We start from the raw sequence: 10947 nt of genomic DNA, 5'->3' as shown, positions 1-10947 counted from the left end.
TTACTTCACTCTGTATCATAGGCTCCAGTTTCATACACCTCATTAGAACTGATTCAAATGTATTCTTTTTAATGGCTTCATTATTCTTTTTCTAAAGCGTTTTCTTTGTCTTGTCCTGTCGTCATGGCTTTGACAGTTTCAGAGAGTAGAAGACTTTCAGTCTGTAGGATGTCCCTCAACTGGGGTCTGTCCAATGTTTCCTCATGTCCAGGCCCAGGTCCTGACCTATTATGGCAGGGATTCCACAGAGAAGACGCTGGACTTTCCTCAGCGCTTCATATCAGGGGACGTGCGGTGTTGACCTGTCCTGACACTGGTGACGTTAACTTTGGTCACCCAGTCAAGGTGGTGTCTGCCAGGCTTCTTCACATTAATTGACATTTTTTCCTTTTAGTTGATAAATATTTTGTGAGGAGATACCCTTAGCATTCAATACTGACTCCTGCCTGAATTAACCACCACCCTGATAATTGCCAAATGATTACCATCCTGTCGAGAAGAGCTTTCCCTTCTCCCCAGTTTCTAATTCATTTTGTTATGTCAGCAGGAGCTCATAAATTTCTATTTTATTCAGTAAGATGTAATTCATTCATATTATTATTTATTTGAATGTTCATATTGTCCCAGATTTGGCCTGTGGGAGCCCCTTCAAGCTGGCTCCTCTGTCCTTTTAGCATGACTCCACCATTCTTTCAGCACTTGCTTCAGTTCAGTTCAGTTCAGTCGCTCAGTTGTGTCCAACTCTTTGCAACCCCATGAATCGCAGCACGCCAGGCCTCCCTATCCATCACTAACTCCCGGAGTTCACCCAGACTCACGTCCATCGAGTCAGTGATGCCATCCAGCCATCTCATCCTCTGTCGTCCCCTTCTCCTCCTGCCCCCAATCCCTCCCAGCATCAGAGTCTTTTCCAATGAGTCAACTCTTCTCATGAGGTGGCCAAAGTACTGGAGTTTCAGCTTTAGCATCATTCCTTCCAAAGAAATCCCAGGGCTGATCTCCTTCAGAATGGACTGGTTGGATCTCCTTGCAGTCCAAGGGACTCTCAAGAGTCTTCTCCAACACCACAGTTCAAAAGCATCAATTCTTCGGCACTCAGCCTTCTTCACAGTCCAACTCTCACATCCATACATGACCACAGGAAAAACCATAGCCTTGACTAGACGAACCTTTGTTGGCAAAGTAATGTCTCTGCTTCAGCACTTGCTTACTTGTGCCAAAAAGACAACACATTCCAGACTCATCTCAAATTTTCCATGCCCTGACCAGAAATTGGTCAATTCTCCTTTTAGTGGAAAATGGGGTTTAGAAATCAAGTTTGGATGTTCATTCCTTTGGGGATGTAATTGCTTCTAGGCTCTTTCTGGAGACAAGGTATAGATGTAAGCATGCACACAAGCAAACACAAGCATACACAAACATACAGCTATCTGTGTCTATCTCTGTATGCAGATGGGTAGATAGCTTTTGAAAGTATGAGTTCACAATAATACCTCTAATTCCAATCCAAGAGGTTTCTCTCTAGTTTTCCCCTTTTCATATTTGTAATTCCCTTCTCCACCAGTGAGAAACTTGACTCTGGTTACTTATTTGCTCAATTCCCACATATAACTAATTTCCTAGTCACATCAACCACCTCCTCAGCCCCGTGTCCATGGCAACTGCCTGCAAGGGCAGGGCAAGGAGGGAAAGAAGTGGACACACGAAACGCTTAACCGCAGTTCCCCTGAGCAGTGGGCCTGGGAACCGAGAGTTCAATCTGTGCATCCCATCTTCTATATTGCTTGTGTTTCCATACTAGCATGAAATTACCTTTGTAATTTTTAAAATATATTCTTTGAAGAAGGAAAATAATTTTGTGTGTTCTAGGTTCATTTGGTATTGTCTGCTGGGAGACAGGGAGAAGGCAGCAAGAGCCAGGTGTGTGGGGATGAAGCTTAAAATGGAGTTGGTTTACCTATGTATCTTTTCTTAACATCAAAAAGGATATTATTGATATTTTTCTATTTTATTGCCAAACCCTTAGGCAGGCAAGCTGGTATGACCAGGAACCCAGGGTAAGAAACCCAGACTTCATTCCTTCAGACCTGCTTCCCTCCACCAACACCAACTATAATTTTCTGCCCCTTGGCTGTTTGATTCCTCAGCTGAGTCATCTGTTCTGAAGAAGAGCAATCACAAACTAGTTTGAGCTGAGAGGCTGACACCTTTCCGTCACCCAATCATGTAACAGCCAAATGAACAAGAAAGTTTCTTTCTCTTGCCTCTGTGAAAGGTGGAGGTAAGCAGGGCATCTCTGCTCCTCATGATCACTCAAGGACTTAGGTTCCTTCCAAATCATTGCTCCTCCATTCTCGCCTTTTAGTGTCATTTCCCAAAATGAAGCTGTCCCGTTTGAGGCTTCTGCCATCACTGGTGCCCAGCAGGGGTCAACCTCACAGTAGCAAAGTCCTCAGGCCATGCACCCAGTCAAGGTTCAGAAAACTCTTCTAATGGCAGAATCTCTTCGGGGTATTCCACGTAGATGCCAAGGGGCTTAATTCAGGGACTTAGGTGCTTACACAATCCTGGAGAAGCAGGAGGAACTCTGAGTTCAAGGACAGACCACCAAAGCCACAGGCAGGCAGTGGGAAGCCCCCGCCCCTGCAGCTGCCACTCAACCCTCCAAAGGCAGGGGAGGGGCCCAGGACACTGTTGCCAAGAAACCCCAAGTCCCCTTCCCCTGGCTTGTCCATGGACCCAGATGGAAGGACAGGCACTCTGCCTCAATTCCCTGCTGCCAGTCTCACACACCTGTTTCTAGCTAATCGTAGTAACTGGGGACCAGAACTATGAGTACAAGACGTTCTGGGAAATGGAACTTGGGGTCTCCCTGACTCTGCAATGCAGAAAGGCACCTGGGGAAGGGAGCAAGGAAGGGCCACATTACCTTCCACCCCAGACACAGAGAAATTGCCCCAGCAGGGTCACCTCATCAGTCTTTGTCTATTACCCTGCTGCTGCTGCTGCTAAGTCATTTCAGTCGTGTCCGACTCTGTGTGACCCCAGAGACGGCAGCCCATCAGGTTCCACCATCCCTGGGATTCTCCAGGCAAGAACACTGGAGTGGATTGCCATTTCCTTCTCCAATGCAGGAAAGTGAAAAGTGAAAGTGAAGTCGCTCAGTCGTGTCCGACTCTTAGCGACCCCACAGACTGCAGCCTACCAGGCTCCTCCATCCATGGGATTTTCCAGGCAAGAGTACTGGAATGGGGTGCCATTGCCTTCTCCGGTCTATTACCCTCAAAGCCCCCAGCACACCAATTAGATCACAGCTCCAACACAGTTCCTGTTAATCTCCTTAGCTCAGCCAAGACATGAGATAGCAGTGAGCAACAGCTTTAGTAAGGGAAAGCAAAGGATGATATTTTAAAAGGGATCAAAGACTATATACAGTCATGTTGCTCAGCAGGTTAAGAATCCACCTGCAATGCAAGAGACCCCGGTTTGATTCCTGAGTCACTCAGATCCCCTGGAGAAGGGATAGACCACCCACTCCAGCATTCTTGGGCTTCCCTGGTGGCTCAGAGGATAAAGAATCCACCTGCAAAGTGGGAGACCTGGGTTCAATCCCTGGGTTGGGAAGATCCTCCAGAGGAAGGCATGGCAACCCACTCAAGATTCTATACCTGGAGAAGCCCCATGGACAGAGGAGCCTGACAGGCTACAGTCCATGGGATCACAAAGAGTGGGACATGACTGAGCGACTTTCACTTTTCCTAGAATTGCTATCCAAATCAATTTGGCAATTTCATAGAATTATTCACTTTCACATAAATGTGTATTAATATTATTACATATTATTCATTACATAGTATGTATTATTTTATCTCACCATATTTCTGGGAATTAAACTTTACTCCCATGTTCGGAATTCAATTGAAGATAGTAGGGAAAACCACTAGACCATTAAGGTATGACCTAAACCAAATCCCTTACAATTATACAGTGGAAGTGATAAATAGATTCAAGGGATTAGATCTGATAGACAGAGTTCTATGTCTATTAGAACTTTATTAGAGTTCTATTGTCACGGAGGTTCATGACGTTGTACAGGAGGAAGTGATCAAGACCATCCCCAAGAAAAAGAAATGCAAAAAGGCAAAATGGTTGTCTGAAGAGGCCTTATAAATAGCTGTGAAAGGAAGAGAAGTGAAAGGCAAAGGAGAAAAGGAAAGATATACCCATTTGAATGCAGAGTTCCAAAGAACAGCAAGGAGAGATAAGAAAGCCTTCCTCGGTGATCAATGTAAAGAAATAGAGGAAAACAATAGAATAGGAAAGACTAGAGATCTCTTCAAGAAAATTAGAGATAACAAGGGAACATTTCATGCAAAAATGGGCACAATAAAAGACAGAAATGATATGGACCTAACAGAAGCAGAAGATATTAAGAAGAGGTGGCAAGAATACACAGAAGAACTATACAAAAAAGATCTTCATGACCCAGATAATCATGATGGTGGGATCACTCACCTAGAGCCAGACATCCTGGAATGTGAAGTCAAGTGGGCCTTAGGAAGCATTGCTATGAACAAAGCTAGTGGAGGTGATAGAATTCCAGTTGAGCTATTTCAAATCCTAAAAGATGATGCTGTGAAAGTGCTGCACTCAATATGCCAGCAAATTTGGAAAACTCAGCAGTGGCCACAGAACTGGAAAAGGTTAGTTTTCATTTCAGTCCCAAAGAAAGGCAATGCCAAAGAATGCTCAAACTACCACACAATTGCAATCATCTCACACACTAGTAAAGTAATGCTCCAAATTCTCTGAGCCAGGCTTCAACCGTACGTGAACCATGAACTTCCAGATGTTCAAACTGGATTTAAAAAAGGAAGAGGAACCAGAGATCAAATTGTCAACATTCACTGGATCATGGAAAAAGCAAGAGAGTTCCAGAAAAACATATACTTCTGCTTTATGAACTATGCCAATGCCTTTGACTGTGTGGATCAAACAAACTGTGGAAAATTCTGAAAGAGATGGGAATACCAGACCACCTGACCTGCCTCCTGAGAAATCTGTATGTAGGTCAAGAAGCAACAGTTAGAACTGGACATGGAACAACAGAGTTGTTCCAAATCAGGAAAGGAGTATGTCGAGGCTGTATATTGTCACCCTGCTTATTTAACTTATATGCAGAGTACATCATGAGAAACGCTGGGCTGGAAGAAGCACAAGCTGGAATCAAGATTGCCAGGAGAAACATCAATAACCTCGGATATGCAGATGACACCACCCTTATGGCAGAAAGCGAAGAGGAACTAAAGAGCCTCTTGATTTAAGTGAAAGAAGAGAGTGAAAAAGTTGGCTTAAAGCTCAATATTCAGGAAACAAAGATCATGGCATCTGGTGCCATCACTTCATGGCAAATAGATGGAGAAGCAATGGAAACAGTGACAGACTTTATTTTGGGGGGCTCCAAAATCACTGCAGATGGTGACTGCAGCCATGAAATTAAAAGACGCTTGCTCCTTGGAAGAAAGGTTATGACCAACCTAGATAGCGTATTAAAAAGCAGAGACATTACTTTGCCAACAAAGGTCTGTCTAGTCAAAGCTATGGTTTTTCCAGTGGTCATGTATGGATGTGAGAGTTGGACTATAAAGAAAGCTGAGCACCAAAGAATTGATGCTTTTGAACTGTGGTGTTGGAGAAGACTCTTGAGAGTCCCTTGGACTGCAAGGAGGTCCAACCAGCCCATCCTAAAGGAAATCAGTCCTGAATATTCATTGGAAGGACTGATGCTGAAGCTGAAACTCCAATATTTTGGCCATCTGATGCAAAGAACTGACTCATTTGAAAAGACCCTGATGCTGGGAAAGATTGAAGGCGGGAGGAGAAGGCAAAACAGTGGATGAGATGGTTGGATGGCATCACCGACTCAGTGGACATGAGTTTGAGTAAACTCCGGGAGTTGGTGATGGACAGGGAGGCCTGGCGTGCTGCAGTCCATGGGGTCGCAGAGTTGGACACAGCTGAGTGGCTGAACTGAACTGAACTTATAAATGGGAAAATTAATGCTAGAGAAGCTGAGTAACTAGCTAAGGTCATACTAGCTGGTCAGTGGCAGGTATGAGCCTACAACTTAGGTTTGCTGTCTACATGGCAGTCTTTTTTCCTCAAGGTCTTGGCTACCTCCATCCCAAGTTCTCTGGTCCAGCCCAGTGCCTCCAATTAACCTGGTCCACCAGCACCCAGATCTTGCTCCTCTCTTGAAGTCCTGCTCCCTGTGCCCCACAGCTCACCTTCACTCCCTGGGCATGAGCTGAGGTAATATCTTGGCCACATCCTCAGCAGAGGTAACAGTGGGTCAGAAGTGCTTTTCCACCAACAGCAGAGAGGAGGAACAGGCCCAACAGGCTCTATCCCCAGGAAGCTGCTTCACGGTCATTTCCCCACTGGGACTCTCAGTTCGTGCCTTTCTCATTTGTGCTTCCCTGCTTCGGCCACAGCCAGGAGCCTGGAGCTCTGACTTGATGCAGAAAGATGCCTGGCAGTGTCGCTAATGGGGTAGATGGACGCTGAGGGCCTGTGGGGCCACATGGAAGAGCTGAGACTTAAGCAGGGCCTGAGGGTTTGTTACAGTCAGAGGAGAAGAGCTTCTGCAGCACAGGGGTTCCTAGGATTTTTGAGCAAGTCATCAAAACTCTAGGCCTCACCTCGCCACCTATAAAGCAGAGATTTTAATAGAAGCTTCCTCAGAGTTGTAGTGAGGATTCCATCAGGCCATGGGTATAAAAATTACAGCTAAGGCTTATACAGTGGGATCCAGGTCCCATGCACTATTCTAAGTTCCTCATATGCAGTAACTTTCTAAATTCACACAAAAGCCTTAAGAGGGAGGGACTCTATTCACTGGAGAAGAAATTGAGACACAAAATCAGGTAACCAGCTTTTCCAGCTAGAAAGAGGCAAAGCTGCATGCATGCTAAGTCGCTTCAGTTGTGTCCAGCTCTTTGCGACCCAATGGACTGTAGCTTGCCAGGCTCCTCTGTCCATGGGCTTCACCAGGCAAGAATACTAGAGTGGATTGCCATGTCCTCTTCCAGGGAATCTTCCTGAACCAGGGATTGAACCTGCATCTTTTATGTCTCCTGCATTGTTAGGCGGGTTCTTTACCACTAGTGCCACCTGGGAAGCCCCAGAGCCTGGATCTGTAACCACAAACCTCTCCTGCCTCAGGTGACCCCCACCCCCATTGGAAGTGATTACAAGAACAGCAGTGATGATTCACGAACCTGAGTGAATGAACTTCTGGAAACTCGGCTGTTATACAGACAAATCCTCAGTGACAGAGGGAGAGCAATGTTCGAGTAGTGCAGAAACTGAGAGCAGAGCTGGCTGAAGGGTCCTGAGGTCCAGAGACCCTGCAGCGGAGATGCCATGAGAAGTTGTGTGGGGCCACCTCGACAAGGGCGTAGATTGCTGGTCTGACATCTGTACAGCTGGGAGTGGGAAGTGCTTGTCAGCTCTAAGAAGGGTAAGATTGCAACACAAGTTGGGCTCTGGGAAGCGCAAGAGGAAGTGGGGTGCAGGCTGCTTTGAGGGAGTGTAAGGGCAGCTGCGGAGAAGGCAATGGCACCCCACTCCAGTACTCTTGCCTGGAAAATCCCATGGATGGAGGAGCCTGGAAGGCTACAGTCCATGGGGTCGCTAAGAGTCGGACATGACTGAGCGACTTCACTTTCACTTTTCACTTTCATGCATTGGAGAAGGAAATGGCAACCCACTCCAGTGTTCTTGCCTGGAGAGTCCCAGGGACGGGGGAGCCTAGTGGGCTTCAGTCTATGGGGTCACACAGAGTCGGACACGACTGAAGTGACTTAGCAGCAGCAGCAGTAAGGGGAGCTGAGAGGCACAATTGTGCTGGGAATACTCTGCTGTGTGGGGCTTATCCTGCAAGAGGAAGTCTAATTAGGCCCAGGTGGCAGCCCCTTGTTCTGTCCTAAATCACCACCACCACCACCACCCTGAAAAGCAGCCCAGAGTTCCTCACTCTTCTGTGACTCTCGTGAAGCCTGGGGCTTTCATTGACAGCGCCTGGGGTTGTTTGACTGGGAGTGGCAGAGGTTGCTATTAATAGTAGCAGATCCAGGTGGAGCCATTTATACCTCATCATTATAAGTGAAAGGGGTAGAAAGGGCAAGTGTCTCCCCAGGAGGCATGGTGTAGGCATACAGGGGTGTCGGAGCAAGGCCCAGGCCCGAATCTGGGCGTGTGGGGCAAGTGTTATAAGAATTTTGGAGCATGGAGGGCTGAGATGTCAGCTGGTAGAGGACACTTGGAGTTTCCAACTGTAATGAGTTGGAACTGTAATGCATCTTCCTTCAGGATGCATTCTCTCTCCTGACTGAGAAATTATTCTAGAAAACCAGGCCTCAAGGTTCATTTCGTCACAACCGAGAAGTCTAGGCCTTCTCCTCCCATGCCAGAGTCTGGCTCTCCCCTAAATGACAATATGTAGACCCCAGCCTCCTCAGGTTGGGCCCTCATGCAGAGAAGGACTGGAAACCGTGGCTCTGGGAACAAGGCTGTGGGCACACCCCAGGTGGCGGCAATTGTCGGTCACAGCCCGCTGTTGCCATCTATGCAATCCGAGTGGCAGCTGCACAGGGTTCCCACAGTGGAGGCAGAGTGGGACAGGCACCCCGGGGTGACAAGCTGACCACTTCCCCCAGGTCATCTGCAGATTCACTCTGCCTCCCCAGATGGCTCCATTCCATCTAGAGAGAACTTAATTCCTCTGCCTTTCTCTTTCTTGGGGAAATTCCAGCCTTCAGAACCTCCTCTAGAGGAGAGAAAGGGCTAGCCTGGACCTGAGAATTGACCCTGGAGAGGGAGCCGGAGAGAGTCCTGCACGTTTGCCTGTTCCTGTTCTGTTAGCTCTAGACAACAGACCATGGGTGGGCTGGATGCTCACCTGCTTGCTGCCCCAGAAGGTCCCCAAATCCAGGTTTCAGGCATCACAGGACTCCTTCCTCTGGCTCTGAGAAGGGAGCAGATGTCCTAACCACCACGGCTCCCTTCCCTACTAGAATGACGGCTCTAAAAGGACCAGAATTTTTATCCATTTGGTTCCCTGTTGAATCCCCAAAACCTAAACATGTGCTTGGTAGAAGCACTATGAATAACATAAGCACAATAAATAATCCTTGATTGAATGAATATTAATAAAAAGTAAAATTCTTCAAGTAGATTTAATGGTTATGAATCTTTAGACATTAAAGTAACATTGAAATACATAAATCAAAAGTTATTAGAAATCTAATAAAAAATAGTAATCATAGAGAAATGTTAAACGTAAGAGATTTAAAATCCTCTTAGAAAAAGTGATAGGTTGAGTAGACAAAACATAAAAGAGGACATAGAATATCTGAATAATAAAAATTGCAAGCCTAAGCTAATAAATGTGCCTATGGAACATTTATAGTGTGAGCATACACTAGGTCACAAAGAAAATCTCAGTAAATTCCAAGAAAGGGGGACATATTTAATACTGGCTTCTACTTTACTTTGTGTAAGCTAGGAAAACCCTAAAACAAATAATAGAAATACATGCAAAGAAAACAATAAGCCCATCTCTCTGTCTATATATATATATATACACACACATACACATATATATATATATTGCCATTACTATAAAATTCCTAGGAATCAATTAACAGGAAATCAAATCTAGCAATATAATAAAATAATACCATAACCAAATCGGTTTCTATTCAAAATCTGCAAAAATAACTGACAATTAGGAAATTATTAATGTAATTTATTATGCTAACAGTAAAAGGATAAGATTTTTATTAATATTTTGGTGTATTCTGAAAACCCATTTGACAAAAGCCTGTATCCATTCTTAATTTAGATTATCTCTGGTTATTTGGAATTAAAGGAAATTTCCTTCACTTTATGAAAGGTAATTACCAGAAATCAATGACAAGCAACTTACTGTGAAACTGGAAATAGTCCCATTAACGTCAGGAACAAGGCAAGCATGCCAGCTATCACTCCTACTGTATAGCATTATTCTGGAGGTCTTACCAGTACAATAAAAAAGGAAAAGAAATATGGTATAAATTCCAGAAAAGTACAGTTACAATTATCATTACTTGCAAGTAACGTTGTTTATCCATAAAACCCAATGCAACTTACTAGGGGAAAAAATAAGAACCAGAGTTCTTATCTGTGTATTCAGTAACACGTTTTATATATGATAAACATGCAAAGCTAATAGCTTTCCTTAATACCATAGTATCTTATTAGAGAATATGAGTTTCCAGTTGAAAGTGGTAGATTCAATGCGCACATTCATGTCTATTTGCTCTGAAAATCTGCTATAATGACAGTAAAGAAATAAAAATAAGAAAAACCCATAGTGACAGGGAGAATGAAAGAAAAATCAACAGCAGGCAAGAAATTTCAACAAAACTTGGAAGCTGGTAATAGATGGATGAGTGGTAAATGACTTGTGTGTGTATGTGTATGTGTGTGTGTGTGTGTGTGTGTGTGTATTAATCACTCAGTTGTGTCTCTCTTCATGACCCCATGGACTGTATGTAGCCCACCAGGCTCCTGTGTCCATGGGATTCCCCTGGCAAGAAAACTGGAGAGGGTAGCCATTCCCTTCTCCAGGGGATCTTTGATCCTTGTTGCTTGTGGGAGGGACTTGGTGATTGGTGGATTTCATCAATTTAAAAAAAGTGAATTTAGTATTTGAGAAAGTTGGGTTTTATTTTATTTTATTGACATATAGTTGATTTACAATGATGTATTCAATTTGTTGTAAAAAGCTGGTTTTTCAAACAAGTGAAAAAGAGGGGCTATGATTTAAAGATATCCAATGGCACCCCACTCCAGTACTCATGCCTGGAAAATCCCATGGATGAAGGAGCCTGGAAGGCTGAA

This window comes from Bos indicus, chromosome 11 (assembly GCF_029378745.1).
Source record: "Bos indicus isolate NIAB-ARS_2022 breed Sahiwal x Tharparkar chromosome 11, NIAB-ARS_B.indTharparkar_mat_pri_1.0, whole genome shotgun sequence".
Classification (NCBI taxonomy): domain Eukaryota; kingdom Metazoa; phylum Chordata; class Mammalia; order Artiodactyla; family Bovidae; genus Bos; species Bos indicus.
Note: the sequence above shows the minus strand (reverse complement) of the source record.